Source organism: Heterocephalus glaber, unplaced genomic scaffold (assembly GCF_053883595.1).
Source record: "Heterocephalus glaber isolate CG9 unplaced genomic scaffold, H.glaber_assembly_v1.0 deba00001594, whole genome shotgun sequence".
Taxonomy (NCBI): Eukaryota; Metazoa; Chordata; class Mammalia; order Rodentia; family Bathyergidae; genus Heterocephalus; species Heterocephalus glaber.
In genome coordinates, this window is record NW_028258369.1 from 8,681,242 (window position 1) to 8,706,014 (window position 24,773).

A 24,773-nucleotide genomic window follows, 5' to 3' on the forward strand; every position below is an offset into this window, starting at 1 on the left:
TGGGCGGCTGTGAAAGAAATTGTTTTCAGATAGGTCTAAAGCAGTAGTTCTCGGCCGGGGATTTAGCTCAGTGGTTCCGCCGCCTGCCTCGCAAGTGCAAGGACCTGAGTTTGAGTCCCGGTACCTAAATAAATAAATAAATAAAAATAAAGCAGTAATTCTCAAACTTTCACATGCATTAGAATTATATGGAAGCATTGCTGAAGCTTAGATTGCTAGTCTAAACCCATAGGACTTCTGATTCAGGTCTTGGGTGGGTCCCCAGAATTTGCATCTGTGGCAAGTTTCCAGGGCTACTGCTGTCGCTGCTGGTTTGGGGAACCACTGACTTAGAACCAGCCATCAACTTAAATTGTTTAGGTTTGTGCATTAAAAAAATCCCCTAACTATCCCATCACCTGGTTCACTGTTTAATAGCTAGTATTCAAATGTATAGCAAAAACCTTCATCAGATTTCTTTGCTAAAATTCAGATATACAGTACTAAGCATGAATGAAGCAGTTGGGCCAGGCACTTACCACTAATCACCTTACCTTATAAGACTTAAATGAGTTATTACATATATAAAGCTCCATTTTACAGGTGAGAAAACTGAGCAGAGCAGTTACATGGCTTCCTCCAAGGTTGCAGGGCTAGACAGTGGGGTATCTAGAAGTCAAATCCAGGTTATCTTTTAATCATTACCCCAAGAAGACTTCCCCATGTAGCACATAGGATAGCACCGATGGGGCTGAAATATGCTGTGTAAATGACGAGGGACAGTCTTTACATAAAGGATGAAGAAATCTGTCTGGCATTACCTTATCAACCATTCACTGAACCTCACCTATACAACATTAATTTCTGTAGCTGTTTATTCAGTGCCTATAATACTACAGTTTAAGGGTTGGCAAACCAGGGTCCACAGGCCAAATCCAGCCTACCTCCAAGTTTTCTTTTTATTTTAAGATTATTTTAGATTCATATACACCAGTAAGAAATAACTCAGAGAGTCTCTGGATGCAATGATTGGAAAGAAAAAAGATAAATCATTTTTCCTGTCTCTATGGGAATATTTCTAAGAAAGCTTTTGCCAAGTTTCAAATATATGTTAAGTTTCAAATATATGTTAAGACAAAAAAGCTGGGTTTGATAATCTTCATTCAAACATACCCTTATGGATGTCCAGGTAATGGATGTAAAACACAAAAGAGGTTCTTAATTTCAACACTTTTCAAGTCCAAGAGCAGATAAGACCAAAGATCACAACTATTGGGCTGACTGATAGGCAGTGTTACAACTTACCTCAAATATTATGACATAAGAACTGATGTCTGTTTCTGAACAATTGAGTTGTCCAGACTTGGGCTTTGGGTGAGAACCATTTGTTTCTATTCTAATTATCTCAGTCCCAGGGGTAAGCAGCAGCAAAATGCTGGCTATAGTTAGATCCATTGTTCTCAGCATTGACTGCACATTAAAGTCACTTGGACTTGCCTACCTGCTAACTCTGGCCAGAGATTCAACCTTAGCTTTTTGCAGTAGGGATGAGCCTAGGGATGAGAATGTTTCATAAGATCACCAGGTGATTCTGATGTGCAATTAGGCTTCGAAGGACTGAGTTAGAGGGTATTTCTCACATCTCTCCTTGACAAACCAGACTGAAATCTTTGTTGCTTGGGAAAGCGTTTGGTTAAATGTCAAAGTTTTGTTGGAAAGAAAGTGTCCAAGTGTGAAAAACAGCTAAGCATTCTTGGAAATCTATGCAGCATAGACAAACACTTATATATAGGGTGACTCATTGGTGAGTCACAGCCTTTGCTAGTATACAACATGGGAAAGAGATACCAAAATATCCAGACTGTCATGTGAGTCCAAATAGCCTGTTGGGCTTAAAAGAGGCAGAAGACACTCCAGGACCCATGACTGTGCAGTGCTTCATCAGTATTGTATGCATGTCTATCCAACAGTATATGTAGAGTCACATTCTCATGGGTCAGGGTACACTCCATGCCATTTAGTTCAACCAGGACCCAGCTCAGTGCAAAGGTCCTCTCTATGTTCCACTGCTTGCCAGATTATGTCAGGAGAATTGCTTGGGTTTAACTATGAGCTTAACAATTTTAAGTCCTATCCTAATTCATTCTCTTCTGAAAACTGCCAGTGCTGTGCTATCCACAAAATAATCCCAGTCACACCATTTGGAGTTACTCATTAAAGGGAAAATCCAAAGTAAGCCCCTTTTTCATTGGGATTTCTGTTAATAAGTTCAGTCTCTGGATGTGCAAACACAAGTGGGTTGTTTTCAGTATGAGGTGCTAAGAACTAATTGCTGGGTGCTGAGCTGTTGTGCTGTAAACTTTGGTTCAAGGTCAGCCAGCCATGTTGGCCTGCTCCCACAAAGCTGAACCCATCAGTTCTCAGGATGCCAGCTCCTGAGAGTCCAGTAACTCATTTTTTCTGCCACTCGCAGAAATGCCAAAAGCAATATGGTCCTACTCAGCTAGGATTCAGTTTTTGAACTGTCAAATGAAATACCAGCTTTTCATGATTCCTATTGATTATACCTACTCACTGACATAAAATGTAAGAGATGGACTTAGCGTAAGGCATCTATCTGTATTAGTTATCCATTGCTGTGTAACAAACTACTCAAAGCACAACAACTTAAAAGAACAACAAATGCTATCTCACAGTTCCCATAGGTCAGGAATTCAGAAGTGCCTCAGCTGGGTGGTTTTATTCTAGGATCCCCATGAAATTGCAGTCAAGATATCAGCTGGGATTGCAGTAATCTAAAACTTTGACTAAGCCCATATGGTCCACTTCCAGGAAGGCTTACTCACATTGCTGACGAGCTGGTGATAGTTGTTATTGGGAGGCTTCAGTGGCTTCCCATGGGGACTTGTCCATTGGACTGCTCGAGTACTTTCACAATATAGCAGTTGGCTTCCCTCAGAGTGAGTGACCCAAGAGAAAGCAATGGAAACAAGCAGTCTTTTATAATCTAGTCTTGGAAGTCACACTCTTGGTTTGTAACGCACTATTTATTATACAAGTCAGTCATATTTAGTGTTGAAGGGGACTACACAAGTGCATGAATATCAGGAGGCAAGAATCACTGGGGGCCATCTTGGAGGCTACCTGATTTTTTTATAGATGAGAAAAACGAGGTCCATAGAAGTAAGTTTTCCCCAAAGTCACACAGCTGAAACATTTCAGCATTTGCTTTTCTTTCATCTCTATAGATTGCCATCACCCACAATTTCTTTTATGTACCTAAATCATCAAATGCTGCTTATTTTGGGGGACGTTAGAAAGATTATTTGCAAATAATACTGAGGTCAGTTTCCCTGATCCTCCTAACAGAGGAAGCCCTGACAAACCACACCACATATAAGCAAAGTGCATGCCCTGAGCACTGGGGAAAGTGGTTTTCTCCCTTGCTAGAGTCATTAGGGAGTAGCTGCTCTAAGAGGAAGCAAACTAAGAAGTGAACAAAAAAATCTAGTGCTTGAGAGATAAATTTCAACATTTGTTCCTTTACTTTTCTTCAGCTTGTCTCCATATACAAGGTTTTTCCTGACCCCTCCTTTGTTTTCTTGTTTTTTTGTTTTTTTTGGGGGGGGTACTGGGGATTGAACTCGGGACCTTGTGCTTACAAAGGCAGGCGGCAGAACCACTGAGCTAAATCCCCTGCCCTCTCTTTTGATTTCTGAGGGTGAAAACCACAACAAGAAGGACAAAGTGGAGGGAATCACCAAAATCAAACCAATGGAAGGGGAAAACATCCTCAGAGTCAGAGTTTCATTAATATCAGACCAAGAAGAGTGTTCCAGTCCCAGGAACTCCCTAGAAGAAACATAATTTTTTTCTGGAAAAAATCTTATGTTTCTGAACACACACACAAACACACACCACCAGGCCTACCTACACACAAAACTTAAAACTCATAACTGTGATAAATATTATTAGTTCTTTTCAGGATCCTCTTTGAAACAGCCATCTTCTAAGAAGAGAAATGACAAGAAAGAAACCTCTTGTATATTTTCTATCCTTTTCCAGTCAGTTCAAAAACGACAAGGCCTGTCATCTCTGATCAACTTAACTAGTCAGGAAACGTGACAACTTTCTCCTTGCCTGACCTATTTTGTCTAATGGGGGCAACTCCTTTGCCTTCTGACAAGCTACCTTCTTTCCTGAGTTCCATTTATAGCAGGGCACTATTAATGGTTAAATCATTAGGAGTGGATCCGTCTTCCTCAAAAGGCTTTTTTCCTCTGTTCAATAAATTAAGCCATGGGATCCAAGAGACTGTCCATTTCTACTTTATTTAAGGTCAAATTCTTCCCAATCTACAAAATACCTCAAAGTGACAGGCGAGAACTCAGTATGAGTAGTGGGAACTACATGCTGAAGAATCTGGTCACTTCTGAGTTGTCTCATATTTACTGCTTCAAGTAATGCTTCTGTGCCTGTGGGAATTTTCCTCAGCCCTCCACAGAGGTTTGAAATCTGGAAATGAAAGGCGCCCTTGGGCCTTTATCAATGGAGAAAGGCCTCTTCTCAATCCTCAAGCAGGAGCCTTTGGACAAGTGCTGAGTTCCTCATAGGTTTGACCCCTCTCTTCACTTTAAAAGAAGGTTTGCAAGCCATTCTCACCATTCTTGTTGCTGTCACAGAGGTGACCTCACTGAGCAATTGGGACATTCAAGGCCTACAGCTGCCAAAGTGACCTGTGCACTTCACTCCTCAAAGCTTTTCTTTACTTGGCTTTAGTTTCCAGAGCTCTGCAGCCCGCAGGTCTTTTTTAAGTCCTCTCAAAACAAAACCCACAAAAGTGATAATGTCACTGCCCTGCTGCACATCTTTCAGTGGCTCCCCATTACCCTTAGGGCCTGCACTAAGTACCTGAGACTCACCAGGCACATTCTTTGCTCCAACCCTAGTGAACTTCTTCAACTTCATGGAAGATCATAATGATTCTAGGCCTTTGCACATGCTCAGAATATTCTTTTCCAACCTTTCTTCCCCTACCCTTAATCTAGCTAATTCTTACTCATCAGTCTCAGGTCTTAGTTTAGACAGGTTTTACATAGCCCCTTAAACTGGATAAAATTTCCATGTTTGTCCCATAGTAGCAGTATTCATCACAGTGGAGGAGAGTGTTGCCATCACTTTTGTTGTTTGGTTTTCCTTCCAGATGTTAAGCTCCACGAAGGAGAATAACTTGTCTAATTGTTGACTGTGTATGCTTAGCACCTAGCATATTTCTTGGTGTATTATGTAACCCAAACAGGCAGGCCTTCTGATTTCCACTATTAGGACCATTTAAGCACAATTAAGTAGAGAGCCACATCCAAAAAGAAACTTGAGTTGATTTCCAAAAGTGACTTCAGAAAGGGATGCAAATCTTCATCCAAGAAAGATTTATTAAACGCATAGTAAAACTACCCCCAAATCCTCTGATTTTCAGCCCAAAAGTTCTTCATCCTAAAGACCTAGAGACTTCCTACCCCAAATTTCTCCTTTTTTTTCTGAGAAGTCCAATTTTCCACTGTGCCCCCCAAGCCCTTCTTTTTCTCTGAAAATTTGACTCAATTCACTCCTTTCAATTCTCCTCTCTACCCAATTACATCTCCCCCAACCATCAGCAACACGAAAAGCTTGAAGCTAATATGACAAAGACTGAAATATCTTTCTTGGAAGACAGAAGAGGAGGAAGGGTATGTTGATTTACAAGCTTCTGTGAGTCTTTGTCTCGGAATAATAGCAATAGCACACATTGACTGTGTGGGAGGCACTCTGCTAAATGCTTTAATATGTTATCCTCACTACCATCCTATGAGCTTGACACTATTATTTTCCTATCCATCAGAAAAACAAGAGCTCATGTGGTTAGGTAACTTGCAGGAGATGGCATGGGTAGAAATTAGGAAAGCAGGAATGTGCAGGCTAATTCTGCTGTGGAAATGTCCCCAATGTAGGCACACAGGGAACATTAGCTGAACATAAAGTCTGGAACACCCCTGGGAACCAGCTTAGAAGCTGGCAAGGCAAAGGGTGTTAAAACAGCTTCTCTGATCAATTGATTGCAAGCACATGTCAAGGGTTTATTTCAGAGTTGCTTAAAGAGGCTTCAGAAATCCAGCTCAAAAACCCAGAACAGGAAAAAGATGTGATTAGATAAGATTGTGAGAACAGGTACAAGTGATCATTAAACTGTGTTACAAGGCGAATTTAGTGAGTCAGGTAAATCTAATCTCTTGGAAGGGGATCTTAATCTCATTAAGGTTGATCAGAAAATCACTCATGTTTTATCAGCAATGCTTCCCAGAAGAAACTACTTATTTATTACACCAGAACAAAAGGCTCTATCCTAGCTCAAGTTTGGGAGCATTTTTTTCACCAGTAAAAACTGTCTCTAAACAAGGGTTTCTTCACCTCAGCACTGTTGACATTTGGACCAAATAATTCTTTATTGTGGGAGCTGTTCTGGGCATTGCAGGATGGTTAGCAGCATCACTGTTGATGCCAGCAGTATCCTCCTCTTACTGGTTGCAATAAACAAAAATGTTTCCACATACTGGCAAGTGTCCCCTGAATGGGAGCCAAAATCAACCCCCCTAATTGAGCTCCACAGCTCTAGACCCTTCATTCTCTGAGAAGTGTGGTGCATGAATGAACAGCCCCACTGAGAGGTTCCTGAAGCTGCCCCATCTCAGTCCCAATCTCCAGTTTATCAAGATTTGAAGGTCATATGGACCCTGACATCTAAGAAGCCTTTCTAAACCTGCAGCTCTCAACCTTAAGGTTGAGAGAAACTAGAAACTATGGATCATAACCCAGAGACTCTGATGATGTAATTACTCTAGAGGAGCCTGGGCTTTGGGATTGGAACACACACACACACACACACACACACACACACACCACTCCCCAAGTGAATTCCAATGGGTAGTCAACTTTGAGTTCTTGTTATAGGTTAAAAAAAAGATAATCCTCCCATAACTTTTTTTTTTTGGTACCAGGGATTGAATTCAGGACCTTGTGCTTGTGAAGCGGGCATGGTGCCACTGAGCTAAATCCCCGGCCCAATCCTCCCATAACTTTAGAAGTGATTTACAACAGCCCTTAAATGAGATCTCAAATACCCAATGCATCTTTCCATGAACATCCTTCTTTTTTGACCTCTTAACTCTTTTAAAGTGATATAATGAACATCCTTTGGTGATGTCTTGAAAAGGTGGGATTTGGCTATAACTAGCTTTAAAATAATGGTGGGATGATTTGGTGGCATCGGAATGAAAGCACTGACTTAAACTTCCTTGATTATTTAAACACTAACACCTTAACAAATAAATAGTTAAAGGAAATGAACTTACAGTTCACAAAAGTGGTTGTGTAATTATTACAGAAGCATGAGAAAATGTGCAGCCTCACTAGAAATCAAAATGATACTCAAGAAAATGGTTACTAATTGTTCTCTTAGGAAATTCACAGATATGTGGGAAAGATTGTGAAACAAACACGCAGTCGTTCCCTGTAGGATATTGAGCATCTCCAGCATAGCAGGCACTACATTAGCCTAGATTATGAGAGTGGGGGCTTAATAAATGGAGAAAGTATGAGTTCTTGTGGGTTTATATATCTTCCAACCCAGTTATGCCTTGATGGAAATTCATGATCCACGTTCCTTGTGGTGTGATTGTGATGATTACGTGGGACAATGTGTGTGCATGTGCTTTGTAAACTCTAGAGAGATCCACAAATGCCAGGCTTTGGTCTTATTTCTGATGCCTTCTGAGGAACTTCGAAGTTTCAACCAGCTTGCTCTGGGTGTATGGTCTGCCACTGCAAATCAAACCAGAGCACGAGACACTGCCTATCTCTTGACCACTTTTGAGTGTCACTGTGTTTCTGGCTCTATGATTTACCACCAATAGGAGGAAGTAATTGTTACACCATCCCCCACATGCCTGGTTAAAGAACTAAATACAGACAGGTGTTGAGTGGACTCCATTTCCCACATGATGTATGTGGGGGCATGGTGACTATGAGTAACACAGTTATAAATGGGTCATGGCAAGGCGTAAACATCACATGTTCCTCAGTCTGGACTTAGGGTGACACAAGGGAGATATTTGGTGTATTATGCCTGTACCAGCTAAAGTGTGCCTCACCCAAAAGTAAAGTAGAGATTGGGCTTCTGTTTTTATTAATCTCTGATTTGGGTACAAAAGATGTACAGGATTTCTGGCGAGTGACTTTTTAGCAAGGTGCCTCACTTTCTCCATCATTCTTACAATGTCCCCTACAGAAGAGCAAGACACAGGAGAATAGCTGACAGCTGTTGTCTAGGCAGCAAAGCAGTGTGGCCCTGGAGGCTGCCTAACACGTATGCATTCCAACACCCTGACAAACAAGTGTGCTTTGCAGCCTAGGTAATTTTAGCTCTGGATCCCTTCCCATTGATTCCCATTTCTAAATTCAAGCCCTGATGCTGAGTGGGAGTCCAGGTCTCTGGACTCCTGAACTTTTGTATCCTGGTCCCATCCAGGCCATTCCCAGTATATGCTGAGTCACATGAGACTAGGAATGGAGACCTGGTCCTCTGAGGCTTTGTTCTCCAGGAAGGAGAGTATCTGACCCTATTGATCAGCAGATTCCTGTGCCCAGGCTCACTGATCCCTCTCAAATTCTACTGAAACCTGGGAGGGGAAAAGGGAGCTAGGGGGACAGGGAGATCTGCAGGACAACAGCAATGTTTCCTCTGTTCCATCTGCTGCTTCCTGCCTGGCTCCTTCTACAAGGATGAATCAGGTTCACTGTAGACTGAGTGAGGTAACAGGGTAAAGTCAGTCGCTGGTGGAGTGCCTGGCACACAGTAGGTATTCAAAACTGGTGCTGTCACCACCAGCTCTTTCTCTACCCCCATATGTGTAGGCTGGTGTCAATGGCCCAGCATCCCTCTCTTGAACCAGAGTGTCACAGCCTTCCTTGAGACTTAGGCATAGTGGATGAGTGGATGAGGGGGGGAAGAGCCCGGTTCCCTTAGGGTTAGTGTCAATATATAGTATTTCTCAGAATAGCCACAGTTTCATCTACCTCAGACAGGTATATGGTGATTGGAGTCCATATGGAGCCTGTCACAAAAATGGTACCCATTTCTGGGTTGCAGATAGTGCTTCATAGTCTGGACAGTTCTTGGAGAGAAATCACACCTCATAGAACTTGCTTTAGTGACAATTTGCTATGGATCATCACCCCTTTTATGCTGCTCAGAGAAGCCCAAGGAATGTCTTGGCTTCAAAGGCAGCTTGTCATGGGCCTCTCACTAAGCTAGAGAGACCGGGCATATGTCATCCAGCACAGCGGCCATAGCACTAAAATGAATAGAGCATACCCTGGCCATAATGGGGCTATGGCTAGGGTAAAGGGCAGGATTGACAGCCCAGTGAAACAGCACACCAGGTCAGTGCTCCTGCTTTATTGCATCTATGGCCCCTTGCTCATCCCTGCTGCCTCACATTGAAGGATATGGGTTTAGCTGTAACTCTCACTCCTGTGACTGTCTTGTCCTCATTTCTTCAGTGACCCAACTCATCAGTCCTCTGGTCCCTGCTATGTATTAGGTGCTGTGATAGGCAAGGAGATGTCAAAACAAATAGGATATCCTCATAACTTCAGAGGCTCACAGCCTTAATGTTTTCCTAGCAATTCATGTAGCCACGCAGATAAAGATTTCAAATACTTCCAGATATTACCATAGGCAGAGGGGATATACAGATTAAATCATATAATTTTTGTCCTTTGTGAACTAAAACATCTAAATCTGTTCATATAAACTGAAAAGAAAGAAGTCAGAAGTGTATTATAACAATAATGGGTAATTGATACAAATGACAATATCAAACCCTTTACCTATGATAGGTACTAATAGTCATCCACCCAGACACTTTTCCTCTAAACCAAATACTTGTTTAAAAAAAAGCCATGAAAACTCATCAAGTATTCAAAATTCAAAACCTCAAGAACAGTTGCATCATGCTACCAGCGCCATTGGACAAAATGTGCATATATAAGTTTTTATGTTGTTTTCACGTGAGGTATTCTGGCATTAAATGGTACGGTATTTATCACCCCTATAAAGAAATGGGCTGATATCAATATGCAAAGAATCAAATTCCTGGCTAATTATCCTCAAAGGCAGAACTGGTAAAATGAGAAAGCTATAAGAATATGCTTTTTGTTATGTTATCTAGTTCACAAAACTAGGGATAAAATGTGAGAGGAACTGCAGACCTGATATTATGATTAAGTATGGCCTAGTATCAAATAAGAAATCTTTGTCAATGTCAAAACAGGGGAAAAAAAAGAACGATGTTTCTGAATGAAGAGAATTGGTACTTTTCTAAGAATATTTTTGAGAATGTGCAACTTGTTTATCTTGTTTTTTTAATAAAATTACAATCAGTCTTGCTCACTATTAAAAAAAAAAGAACAGATTTAAGTCATCAACATAAGTAAAACACACCAACAATAACACCAAAGATGAATGGAAAACAAATGTGTCAATAAGGCTTGAGAATCCCTGAATTACAAGAGCTTTTGAAAAGAAATGGTACCGTGTCAATTAGCTGTCACTGCATAACAAACCAGCCCCAAATCCAGTGGATAAAGCAAAAGCCTTTTTTATCCAAGCTCATGTGTTTGGGGCTTAGCTGATCTTGGCTGGACCCTTGCAAGTCTTCAGGTCACATAGGGGCTCTGCACGAGATGGGGTCTAGTTGGGACACTTTATCTGGGGCAGCTGTGCTGCACATGTTTCTCACTTTCATCCTGGTGTCAGAAGACTAGCCTGGGCATACCCCTACCCCTGTTACAGCAGTGGCAGGGGTGCAAGAGATCGAGCAAAAGCATGTAATTTATAAGATGTAGGCTCAGAATAGGCATGCCATCGCTTCTGCCTCATTTTCTAGGCCAAAGCAAGTCATGTGGTCAAATTCAGGCATGATAAATCATATTTCACTCGCGATGATAGGCCGACTACAAAGTTACGTGGCAACAGGGGTAGATACAGAGAAGGGTGAAGAATTGCAGTCTTGAATGCAAATTTACATCAGGCACCAAAGATCTTGCAACTCATAAGTTTAGCATTGCATTCTATTGTTCACAGGCAGCCCATCCTCATTTAATTTGTAATTACTCAAATCACTAGAGCTGAAGTTGATGGTCACACCTTCTGCTCACAGTTCACTTCACATTTATGGAACTGAGAGATGAAGTTTCCAAGTGAAAATGGGATTTCTACCCCATTTGACTTATACCAATCATTGATTTATTAGATGTTCCTAAAAATATCAAACTAATGATGAACCTAGAAGATATTGAGTTAAGTGAACTAAGCAGACACAGTCAGAAAAATACTGTATGATCTCACTTATATTTGAAATCTAAAATAGTTTAACTCATATAAGCAGAGAGTAGAGTGAGTGGTAGTTACCAGGTGCTGGGGGAATGAGGAGATACTGCTTAGCAGATATAAAATTTCATTTAGCTAGGAGGATATATTCTGGTGATTTATTTCACAGCATGGTGACTACAGTTAATAATAATGTACTCTATACTTGAAAATTGCTAACAGAGTAGATGTTACATGTTTTCATCACAAATGTAAGTATGTGAAGAGATGGATATGCTAATTAGCTTAATTTAATCATTTCACAATCCATGCATATTTCAAAACATCACATTGTACACCATAAATATATACAGTTTAATTTGTTAGTCATGCCCTGGTAAAGCTGTGAAGAAAAACCTGATGGCTTCTTTGCTTTTTCTTTTGCAGGCTTGATGTGAAGAATTAAGGTGGAAGTGGATGAATTCAAATAAATATAGCTCACTAAACATTTTTATATATTTGTATGAAGATTATGAACCTGCTGAATGTCTGAAACTCTAGCAGAAATTGCCTGTTTGTACACTTATATCTCTTCCTTCTAGTTGTCTGAATTTCTCAGTTTAATTTATCTTCATTTTTGGCACCTTGCAGAGCAAATCAGCCCATGAATTCACCACCTGGAGGGTGTGATTTGAGGAGGGATATGATTTTATGGACAGGGATATGGCAATGTGCATAACAGTAATTTTGATGAAAAGTTCTCTAAGCTACTTCTCACAGTCTTTTGGGTCAATATTTAGAATGCATTTTAGTTCTTCACCTTTTAAATTATGTCAATAAACTTTTTATGAGTTCAAATAAATACCTGAGAAAATATAAAATATGAATCTAGACTAAATTAATTTCCATATCTTCTGACAGCTACATACTCTGTAATATGGAGAGAGAAATAAGATGCAAGAGTCAACCAAACCCTTAAGTGGGGGCTTTCCATTCTGAATTATCAGGTACGATGGGTAATGGGTAACACTATGGCTGGCTCAATATTGTATATGAAGTTAGACATAGTTTGAGGAATTGGGAATTGCTGAGTTTCCTGTTCCAAGCATCACATTTATAGTGAGTGTGTGTCACTTGAGGCACAATGAAGCTGAGAAATTGGAAAAAAAAAGAGGTGGCAGATCTTATGTTAGCCATGCAAAGAAAGATGAAATGTCTGCTTGCTCGTCAGATGGAGAATCTGTATGTAAACTTAATGCCAGCACCATCAGGAAACAAAAAAGAAACAGGCAAACAACTTCACAGTATGAAGATGTGAAGGGCTAGATTATCAAAGACCACACTATTTGAAAAGCAAAAGTGTCACCTACGTGGTATCCACAGACCTCCACATCATTTCCGGGGCTAGATGACTTTTATACTTGTTTCAGAGGAAAACAAAAAAATCTGATGTAATTCTTGCAAGAAGTGATCAAAATATACAATGAATGTTTAAAAGACACATAACCACTAACTCCCCTCAAAATCCTCCCCTTATCCTATTATCCTTGCCACTTTCTGAAGCAGTTCTGGAAGTCCTTTTTTGTTACTATCTTTTACAAGGCATGGTGAAAACTGTGGTGGATGCAGCTGCTGAGTGCCATCCAACAGAAAAGCAGGCTCGAACAAACATCAGGGTGTGTTTTCATTCACCTTATTCACTGGATCTATCACGATGTGACTTCTGGTTCTTCCCCAAAGTCAAAATGACCATGAAAGGTAAATATTTTGAATTGATTCAGGACATCGAAGCAAGCGTAACAGTGCCATCAAAGACACTCGCAGAAGAGGACTTCCAGAACTGCTTCAAGAGAGTGCCAAGAAGGATGGGATAAGTGTGTTTGAAGAAAGGGCGCGTATTTCCAGGGAGGTTAATGGCAATGTGTCTCCTTACTGTAATAAATTCTAAAAATGTAAACATCCACCAAATGTTTAGGTCACGCAACTGAATATCCCAAATGGAAATTATTCTCTCACTTTTCTGTGTCATAGAGCTTGGTCTCCAAAAGCAAGGCTATCACTGCCCACACATGTGACAGGTTGCAGATTTCGTGATACCTAATGAGTTTGCCTTTTCCCAGAGCTATGGTTCTGGCTGTAGGTCCCAGGTGTCTTGCCCAGCTGTGGTTTATTCTGCTGATATACATCAAACACACACATAGAAGATAGGAAGTATCAATCACAATAAACTGTACCAGCCTCATACCTATGTGCAGAATAGGTGAACAGGTTGTGAATAATATGGTGTTGGGTTGTCTCAGACCATCTTATTCCTTCCTAATGGAATAGAGTTAGAAAACTTATCTCAGTGTTCACTGGGTTTAAATATAAATTAAATGATTCATGTTAAAGTTCAAAATTAAATTTTGGTTTAATGTTATGAAAACAGTCTTTTAATAAATCTTCCAACGCACATTTGTAGAATAAGAAAAGTCAAAGTCATGAGAGAAATTCAATTCAATGGATTTTTGAGAGCTTAAAGTATAATATATATTTCATTTTGTTAAGGCTCAAGTTCACTATGTTTGAGATTTAAGAAGTTCCAGTACATATATTGTAATATAGAAAAAGATAGTTTTTGCTTTCAATGAAGTGATAATTGAAAAAATTCATACATTTTATGGGAAGTGGCTCTTAAAACCCATATATCAACCTGGGTGTAGTGGTGTGCATCTGTAATCCCAGCACCACTGGAGCCCGAGGCCAGAGGATCACAAGTTCAAGTTCAGCTTTGGCAATTTAGCCACTTAGTGAGACCCTGTCTCCAATAAAGAAAGAAAGAAAGAAAGAAAGAAAGAAAGAAAGAAAGAAAGAAAGAAAGCAGCTTGGGATGTAGCCCAGTGCAAAGGCCCTCAGTTCAATCTTCAGTACCACAAAACAAAATGAAATATCACAACCCACACATTGTGGGCTGGGGATGTGACTCAGTCGTAGAGCACTTGCCTAGCTATACACAGGGCCCTGGCTTAGATTCCTAACAGCATTAAAAAATAAAACATTACCACTAAGATAAACTGAAAAATAAAATACCCTAGCCAGGCGTGGCAGTGTACCTGTGGTCCTAGCTACTTGGAAGGCTGAGACAGGAGGGTTTCTGGAGCCCAGGAGTTTGAGACCGACCTGGACAACACAGTAAGACCTCATCTCACAAACAAAACAACGCAATCCCATACATCACAGTTGAAGCAAACTCATCTATCTTATGTGTTTAGAAACAACCACCCATTATGCAGTGTTTTCACGAGGGAAAAACAAGATTCAAATAGGTGAAGATTCATCAGGAGGGAAAATCTGAGAAATAACACTGTGCTTAAGTAAAGCACAGGTTACTGTACCTAGTTTGTGGTGCTTATGCTGTAAGTGGTATATTACCATGCTATCCTGCCAAGTATCTGAGGACATTTACTCTGCTCTCATTTCCTGGATGGCTGCTAAGTGTCAAGCTCTATGCCACGTGCTGAGTGGTGGGGGACACAGAGCAAATCACCTAGAAAAATCACCTTGCTTAAAATAATCCCCATCCTCTTTCTTCTTTCTCCCCCAGAAGCACACTAGGCTGTCTAGAATTATCTCAAGCACTCATTTTGCATGATATTTGCATTTCAAGAGCACAGAATGAAAGGTAATTAGCTTTGTTTCCAAGATTACTTACTGAGTAACTGAATGACACAGTAGTATTCTAAAAGTTAGGCCCAGGGCATGGGGACGATAATTACCTAAATGAATCCCTCATTTTAAACTAGAGCAGTTAGAGGATTTAAAAAAAGCCTCCCATTATGATTAGGTCCTCATAAGGAACATTATTAATTTGAATGAGCCAGACTGTGAAATCTCCTCTCCTACATTCTTGGGTTGACCTAGAATTAGGGTTTCCCCCTTGGGAATGAGAACAGGGCTCATTCGGATTCAAGGACTACAGGTTGATCAATTAAAACTCTCCTTTTGAAGGCCTGTGACATTATCTCAGTGCTTTGCAATCTAGCTGGAAATAGAAACTGCATTTAACTTGATAATTGATACTCCCTTGGGATTTTAACGCACTACTAATGTATATATCACTGTGGCCCATTGCTAGTTTTTTGCCTTAAATACCATCAAGGAAATTTCTGTGCTGTTTTGAAGGAAAGTGTGTATTATAACATTCAGACATAATCATGTATTCATTCAACAAGCCAAAAATACACCATGCACTAGGGGAGACACAAATCCACTTGAATGTTGCCAGGCTACGAAAAACCTTACAGCTCACGAACTGACTTAATTTTTTCTTTAAGCAAATGACCAAACTAGTTTAGATCCTGCACTGAAGGCAAATCACACTATCAAAAAATATGTATGCCAATTATAAAAGAGAAGATTTAGCCATAGAATAAGATTATAACCTAGCAACATTATCACCTAAAGATGTTCTTCAGAGAAAGAAAATAGCCTTAATTAAGCAATCACTTTCAGATCGTGGGATGTGCTTGGCCTCATATCCTTCACCTCTACGCTTGTTTATTAAGGGAGAAAAATCAATCCTTTTAACATTTGACTTCTCCTGAGCAAAATAATTCAGAGACACCACTGACTAGGAGAAACCACACTAGCAGATAACAAGGCTCTTTTTTATGACCAGCTTTTTCCCTGGTTCAGTGAGGATATATTAAGATGCAGATTCCACAAGGGAGAAGGCTTGTCCCCTGGGCTTCAGAAGCCTGCAGATGAGCTGCAAAGCAAAGGCAGGTCTGAAATGGAATTTGGAAATCTGTTTGCTAGTTGTGCAGTGAGATGGGTAGGACAGGTTTTACCCCAGTGTATGGGCAGTCCATGGGCTCTGGGCTTACAGAAGGGAGGGTCTAGACTTCTTGAGAGCCATTTCTGCTCCTTAACATTGCTCCTGTATCTGTGATGCAGTAGACAAGAGAGGGCCCTGGAGGAATTTCTTCTCACGAGCATTTTGATACACCAACATGCAATCGACCTACCAACTTGAGCCATGCTGCTTTATGGCTGATGGCAAGCTTTAGGCAAAAACAAAACAAAACAAAGCAGGGAAGGCTTTGTTCTCAGTGTATGGGTTTGTTTTGCTTTGTTTTACACCTTTGGCTACCCACAAGGATTCTTAGGCTCCAGGCAATCCTCACCCTCTTCACCCAGTCAGAAGTGAGTTTTCCTGCATTCTATGGGAAGTGACAAGCATCAGAAGAAACCCAGGGAGCTATTTCAACTTCTAGGGGCCAAGATACTTATCAGAGCCTGGGAATTTCTGCTTACTATTGGAAAATCGGTCTTTGCTTAGTGTTCTAAAATTATTTAGGTGGACTCTTTTACAATTTCTTTAAAATGGCCTACTGCTATTATTTAAATTCACAGTGCAGGAAACAAGAAATAACATAGCTATTTCTGGGGATAAAATAACAATAGTGAAAAGACCAAAATTACTTAAATCTTAAACAAACAAAACACCAAAAGACCCATCCCTCCAAACTTATTTTTTCCAAATCTTGAATTCTTTTCCAGGTATCATGGTGGCAGTAATACAGTGGTACCTTGGTTCACAAACTCAATTCTCACCATGATTCTTGTCGCAAACTGAACTGGACAAAAACCAAATCAAATTTCCCCATAAGGTCAACATTGAACTGAACCATCACATTTGATTCAGTTCTCAACAACTTGGTTTGAAACCAAAATAGTGGAAAGAATCAAGTTTGTGAATGGAGGTACCACTGTAATGGCCCAGGAGAGAGGGGATAGGAGCTCCATTTGGAATGCAGGCAAAACACCCACTCACCATAATGGGCAAGAAATTTCAAAAGAGGAGCTAAATAGGAGAAATAGTCCTTACTGAGAGACCCACTCAACTCCAAACTCTGTATTGGTCGACTGTAAGGATCCCGACCAATAGACTCCATATTTTAGCACCCCTTTGCTTGTTGCTTGCTTATTTCCCTAGACTGGTGTTGGCCAACCTTTTAGAGCTTTCAATCATAACACACAGCCCGCTGTGGCACACATGCCATAGGTTTGCCACCACTGGCATAGACTTTCTCAACAGACAGTATTTTCACTACCAGCTTGGGAAGGAAACCACTTCTTTTCTGTTGAGTAGCATAAATTTCCTCAGACAGCATCCTTCGATCAGAGGCTTCACCAATATCTGCCACTTTGGAGTCATTGGTTCCATTTGGCCCTACATACAAACAATAAAGCCTATCGCTGACTAGAAAATAAACCGTGGGAATTGGCATGTTTGGCAATGTGAGGTCATGGAAAACAGTGCTGGCAATGGCCTGCTGTATCCCCCAGACCTTTCATTTACAGGCCAAAAGGAGGCAATGATCTCTAACAGATGTGCCATTAGGCAAGACCTACATCTGAAAGCTTTGTTGATTCAGACACTCAGTAATTAAGTTGTAGGCCAGCGAGCACATTATCTGCATCAAACATGTCCCTGATCAGTGATTAGATGGATAAACATGTGACCTCATTGTCTCTACTGAAAGATGATTATGTAATAATCTCTGGTCCTCTGACATCATGGTTAATTGCCAACTTTTGATCCCAGTAAATAAGTTGAAATCACTTGCTGTGGTTCTGAGAATCAGATTTTTTAGGACAACAGACATGTCCCTGATAGGTCTGATAAAAGGCATCTGATTACTCATGTTCTGGGGCGGGGGCTCTACAGATGCCCAAATACAAGGTGAGTAGATGGTAGGGAGGTGGAAGCTTCAAAGAATGCCTGAGAGGCAGGCTAGTGTCACATAACTTTACCATAGCCATATCAAAGAATGTCTGCTTTTAAAACTTTAGAGTATCATTACTACATAACACCAACAAAGAGGAAGGCATATATAGGAGGATGAGGGGAAGCAAAAGAGAGACTGAGAAGGAAAAGGAAAAAAAGATTGAGTGAGGTTATCATGTGATTTTTATCCTTGGTTCTGTTAATGTGGTGCATTACATTTATTGATTTGCCTATGTTGAACCATCCCAGCATCCTTGGGATGAATCCTATTTGGTCATAATGTATAATCTTCTTAGTGATTCTGCATTCTGTTTGCCAGCATCTTATTGAGGGTTTTTGTGACAATGTTCATTAGGGAGATTGGCCTGTAACTCTCTTTTTCAGTTGGAACCTTCTCTGGTTTTGGTATCAGGATAATGCTTGCTTCCAGAAATGACTTTGAGAGTATTGCTTCCCTTTCCATTTCATTAAAGAGTTTGAGGAGTAGTGGCATTAGATCTTCTCTAAATTTCTTGTAGAGTTGTTCAGCAGTGAATCTTTGGGCTTTTTTTGTTGGTAAGTTTTTAATTATATCTTCAATTTCATTAGTTGATATTGGGTTATTTAGAATATTTGTATCTTCTTGATTCAGCATTGGCAATTCATATGTATCTAGGAATCTTTCCATTTCTTCTGCATTTTCCATCTTATTCCAGTACAGGTCTCAAAGTAGGTATTGATGATCTTCTGGATTTCTGCAGAATCTGTTGTGATTTCACCCTTTTCATTCCTAATTGCATGGATTTGAGTCTTTTCTTTCCTTTTTTTTAATAAGGTTGGCTAGGAGGTTTATCAATTTTATTTATTCTTTCAAAGAACTGACTCTTCAGTTCTTTGATTCTTTGTATTGTTTTCTTAGTGTTAATTGCATTAACTTCTGCTCTGATCTTTATAATTTCCTCCCTTGTACAAACTTTGGGCTTGACAAAGAAATCACCAACAGAGTGAATAGACAACCCACAGAGTGGGAAAAAATTGCCAGCTGTTCCTCAGACAAAGGATTAATACCTAGAATATACAAAGAACTAAAAAAAACCCTCAAATTTAAAGACCCAATCCAAAAATGAGAATCTGAAATGAATAGACACTTCTCAGATGAAGAAGTACAAACCGCAAATAAATATATGAAAAAATGTTCAACATCATTGGTCATTCAAGAGATGCAAATTAAAACAAAACTGAGAGTTCATCTAACTCCAGGAAGAATGGCTATTATCAAGAAATCAACCAATAACAAATGCTGGCAGGGGTGTGGAGGAAAAGGAACCTTTATCCACTATTGGTAGGAGAGTAGACTGGTACAACTACTGTGAAAAACAGTGTAGAGATTCCTCAAAAAACTAAAACTAGAGGTTCCGTTTGACCCAGGTATTCCCTTGCTGGTTATCGTCCCAAAAGAATTAAAAGCGTCATACCACAATAATATATGTGCACTCATGTTTATAGCAGCACAGTTTGCAATAGCTAAATCTTGGAAACAGCCCAATTGCCCATCAACAGATGAATGGATAAAGAAGATGTTTTTAAATATATACAATGATGTACTACTCAGCCATAAGGAAGCATAAACCTGAGACAATTCTAGGTAAATGGATGTACCTTGAGACCATACTCTTAAGTAAATAAACACACATGTATAAATAAATACCTCATTGTTTCTCTGATGTGAGAAACCAAAAGTGTAAATAAAGACCAAAGTGTATAATAGATATTGTGAAATAGGAAGAAAATGTTCAAATGGGAAAGGGAACTAGGTGGGGGAAAGGAAAGGAAAAAAAAAATAAGAAAAGAAGGAAAAAATGGAAACACAGCATTTGTAAATAAGGAGAGGAAGAGGGGTTGAAGGGAGAGGGAGGGGAATGAAAAAAAGAATCAGGATACATCATGTACAGGTACAAATTCCCTACGATGAATGTGATCATTATGTATATCTCAAATGGACCAATAAACTTAATTAATTAAAAAGAAGAGTGAGTGAGGGAGAATGATTTGGTCCTGGACCCAGCCCTCTGCCAGTCACGGAAGATTCGGTGGCTTTTTTTCAGTCTGGCTGAGCAGGGAAAGCCTATCTGCTCCATGCACAATGGAACACTCATCATCTATTTCCTTCTATGAAGGTCAAGGAGGCTGCATGGGAGCTTCCAAGTACAGGTGGCCAAGCCAAAAGAGGACTAAAGGATAATCTGCCTCGGGTTAACCTGGGACATCTAAATGTCACATAGTCTAATGTGCACATGTGACCTGGAACTGCTCTGAGATGATTCAGGGTGCAGCCCTTCCTTAATCCCTTATTTGCTCTCCTTATTCCGGTGAGTTTAACACAGAGCAGCACCAAGCAGCCCCCGGCTTGCCTTCAGCTTTGGATGGGCTGGCGCCGCTGTGCAGAGCTGCCTCAGCTCGGGCTCATCTATCTGTATTTCAGTCCTGACTGCGCTAGGAGAAAGCAACACTCACTCGAAATGGCTGCATGTGTTCTCAGCACTTAACCCACAGCCAAATCAACAGGCCATGAGCCCTGGTCCAGCACAGGGCCAGCACCATTGGAGGGAAGATCATCGCGCTGCAGCGTCCCTTGGCCAGATGCTTTCCCGGTATCCTTTGGAGTTTGGCTGAACATGCATGAGATCTATATGGAGAATTACAGTTGATGAATGTTTGGAGGCCTGTCTTGTAGGACAAAAATGACTAGCAATGATTTTAAATTAATCTACATATTTAGTAATTGAAGCAATGATTCAAATCATTTGGGTTTAATTCAAATAGTCCCGTAATCTATATTCTGCTATCTCAGCCAGAAGTTAGGAGTTATGTAAAAATCCAGGGCAGAAAGAACATTAATAAGCCCTATTTTTAAACTGGGCATTGAACCCAGGCAGAGTTGAGCTATATTCCCAGCCCGTTTTATTATTTTATTTTCAGCCAAGTCTTGCTAAATTGCCCAGGGTGGTCTTGAATTTATAATCATCCTGCCTCAGACTCCCAAGTACCTTAGATGACACACATGCCACTGTACCCAGCAGCATTTTCTTTTCTTCTGTCCTAGTTTGCTTCCTCCAGCTGTGACCTCTGAGGTGAGGATTAAACTCCAGTAGATTGTTTGGGTAGTGAGGGAGGGGAGCCGAGGAGGCCTGCTGTTGAGCCACTTAGGACTAGGGTTAACTGAGCCTAATCCTATGGGGAAGCTCTGGAAGTTTAAGTAGAACACACACCTGCCTCTGAATTGCCCCTCTGAGGAGTGAGGGAGGTACTGACATAAGACTCCTATCCTTCCTGGAGGGCTACCTGTCATATGAGGCAGGAGAAGCACATTTTGCAAATCAAGGCAAACTTCAGACAGAGGCAAGCAGTGGCTAGGAGGTTAGAAGCTGAATCCTGTGCATCTGAAATGTGGTAGCCGGGAAGATGTGGGTAAGTAATAGGCCCTATTGGAGCTTCTATATGTGAATGGCAAAAAAAGATTCTTATTGTAGTAAATCACAGAACAGAGTTTCTGCCAAAGATGCGACTAGCTAAATATACATTATTAATTCAGAAAGTGGATCGAAGTGAAACATTCTTATTTTCCTGCTAAAAATTAAGGAGGGACATAACACTGGCTAGGAGAGCAGCCTACTTTTTTTTCCCCCTTTTTTCCTCAAAGGGGTGTCCAATTTGAAACAGTTTTGATGATGAAGAAAGTTTAAAAGGTAGAAATTCTATAGAACATCCTATGTCACCTAATCTCACAAATATCCCTCCCTTTTTATATATTTTCCAAAATATATTTTCATCATAATAAAACAGGTAAAGTTAGGGAGGCATATATCTTTTTTTTTTGGTACCGGGGATCGAACTCAGGTCCTTGCGCTTGCACAGCAGGCGGCAAAACCACTGAACTAAATCCCTGGCCCAAAATGGTGAGACGCTGACTTTTTTTGTTTGTTTGTTTGTTTTGGTACCAGGGATCGAACTCGGGACCTTGCACTTGCGAGGCAGGAAGCGGCACCACTGAGCTAAATCCCCTGCAGGAGGCATATATCTATTCATAGTTATATAAATTTAGGTAATAACATTACATGGTTAATGTTAGTAGATGTCCATATACATGTACAAAATTATTATCTCTATGGAGGTTTGTTTTTATTTTTGTAATAGATGTGTCACTACAAAGAACCAATATGCCAAATGTTTTTCTGTAAAAGCAGAATGTTTTCTTCTATTAAGAATTTTTGAGAGCTGCAGTAAAATGTTCTCAGGTTAAAATCCCATAGCCCCAAGCATCTCAGACTGCCCTTCATTATTATTTGTGTAAATCACTGAAAAACTTTACACGACAGGGCTTAAATATCAGTTCACTAAGAAAGCATCCTTGAATAAATTGATGAAAAGAGTGAAAGAGAATGAAGACTTGAACATAATGTGTAATCAATATCAATGATTTGGTAGCCTGCTAGGCTCTGCAGCAAAAATGGTAAATGAGGCAATAGCATGAAGAAGGAATTAGAAAATGAAACCATCAACAATGGAAATGTTGTTGACTAGACTGTTATATGATGTCCTAGGGAGCCCTGAGGTTGAAAGTGGCAAGCCAATCTTTTTCCTTGGGTGCCTTCCGTGCCACAGTGATTTGAGGGAGAGAAGAACATGGAAAATGGAGAAGACAGTTTTACCACCATTAAATGTAAAAATATGTTGAAAATGGCAGACAGATGTAGGTGTTCACCAGTATGAATTTCCTCTTATTACTCAGTGATAAAATCACTGACTTTTGACTGGCTGCATGGCCACTCCTCTTTCAGTTTGTGGTGGCCTTGTGTTAAATTCTGGTGAAATTTATTAGGCAAAAGCAGCATTTACAACTCTTGAAGGGAGAAGTCAGGTACTTTTTTCTTCCCTTTTGCCTCTTCTAACTGGTTCAGGAGTGGCCACCTTACACCGTAAGGTGAAAGCTGTGTGTTGTTAGAAGCCTAGATCCGTAGAGCCACAGTACTCTATTTGGATTGCCTGTATTTCTGACAGAGGTAAACAAAATGGCTTTCTTATATGTTGGGGATTGCTGTTACTCACAGGTGATCCTTATTTCACTAATACAAATCGGTTCTTCCTTGGAAATAAATGAAGGGGAGGCTGTGTGCTCTAAGGACCCTGAAAAAGCTTCCTCAGTACTGCCTGATCTTCCTTCTAGTCTTGATAGGTCAAAGCCCACTGTGAGACTCTATGATTTGTCATAGTGTAGGTGCACTGGGGAAAAGGAAATCTGTACACCTTTAGGGGGTTACTGGACACTGGATCTAAGGTAACATTAATTCCTGAGGATACAGAAAGTTACTGAGGCCCACTAATCAGATGGGGGTCAAAGATAAATGGAGTTGTGAGGTTGTCGGAACCTGTGAGACACAGAACCCCTTTTCCAGACTGTTTCCTCAGTTTCTGAATATAACTAAGACATATTCACAGAAACTGTCTGTGGGAGGTTATTTTTCTTAAGGGTGGCAGCAATGATATCTTCCATCCTTATGTGATCTGAATGTGATCTTGTGACTCCACACATTGAGAGAGCGAGAGCGAGCGCTTATTTCTTTGTCCCTCTGAGTCTGCATGAGATCTGTGATTGCATTGGTCAATAATAGAACAGGACGGAAATGACATCATGTCAGTTCCAGGTGTAACCCTTAACTGTGTGGGTGCCCTGTAAGAAGAGGAACTACCCTGAGACCACCATGCTGTGAGAAGCCCAAGTCACAGGGAGAAGTTCTAGAATAGGAGATATTACATGGAGAGTAAGGCAAGTTTAATTGGACTAACTGCTTTGACAAGGAGGACAAGCTTTCCCATATAGATTATATGGCAGACATTTCTCATAACTCAAATGAGCTAAAGCTTCAGTTCCAAGCTTTTAATGACAGTATAATTTAAGCATGAGCTAAAATAAAAGTATGTCATAAACAATATTGCAGTGACAAGTACGTAATGAAAAGTATTTGCTAATTTTTCTAACTATATTAGGACAAACAAGATGCCTGTTGAGAGAAAGACCAAGTAAAACTGACAGTTGTGTGGTAGTATCTTTTTAGTGTACTTTTAGAAATAGAAAAAAATATAAATGATGCAAAGAGCAGATGACAATTTCTTTCTTAAGTGATATAGTTGTAATTCTTTGCTTTCAACAAAACAGGAAAAGCTATGAGATGGGAATGGATATACTACCAAAACGGTCTCTGTCAATAAATCATTATGTAATATTTAGCATATTCTTGGAAAAAGTTCAATAAATTGAGTAGGACCTGCGTGCTGCAGGCAGAAAACTGCCAATCCCTAGCTGGCCCTGCATTTTGGTTCCCCTCAGCACAGGGCCACACAGGTGACTACCAAACAATCAACTTGATAGAGGACAAGGCCAACACCCCAGAGAAGAAGTAAACCTGGAAGAATTGGCTGCTTCATGGGGAAATAATGGGTGGGCCAGCAGCTCTAGCCCTAAGAAAAGCCCATAGCTGGTGTAAAATAAAAAAAAAAATTAAAAAACAGCATGAGGCTTAAACCCAAGAGTGACAAGATAAAATCTGAGAAGAAACCCAGTGTAGCACCTGCCATCTTTCC

At 40.3% G+C, this 24,773-nt stretch overlaps 1 protein-coding gene across 1 annotated transcript in view; it reads left to right on the forward strand.

Annotated features, from left to right (window-relative positions):
- Nucleotides 1-12,270, forward strand: part of Smpx (small muscle protein X-linked) — a 46,433-nt gene extending 34,163 nt beyond the window's left edge. The window contains exon 5 of the mRNA XM_004866186.4: nucleotides 11,831-12,270. The gene's annotated coding sequence lies outside the window, so the exon portion shown is untranslated. The remainder of the gene's footprint in view (nucleotides 1-11,830) is intronic.
- The last annotated feature ends 12,503 nt before the right edge of the window (nucleotides 12,271-24,773 follow it).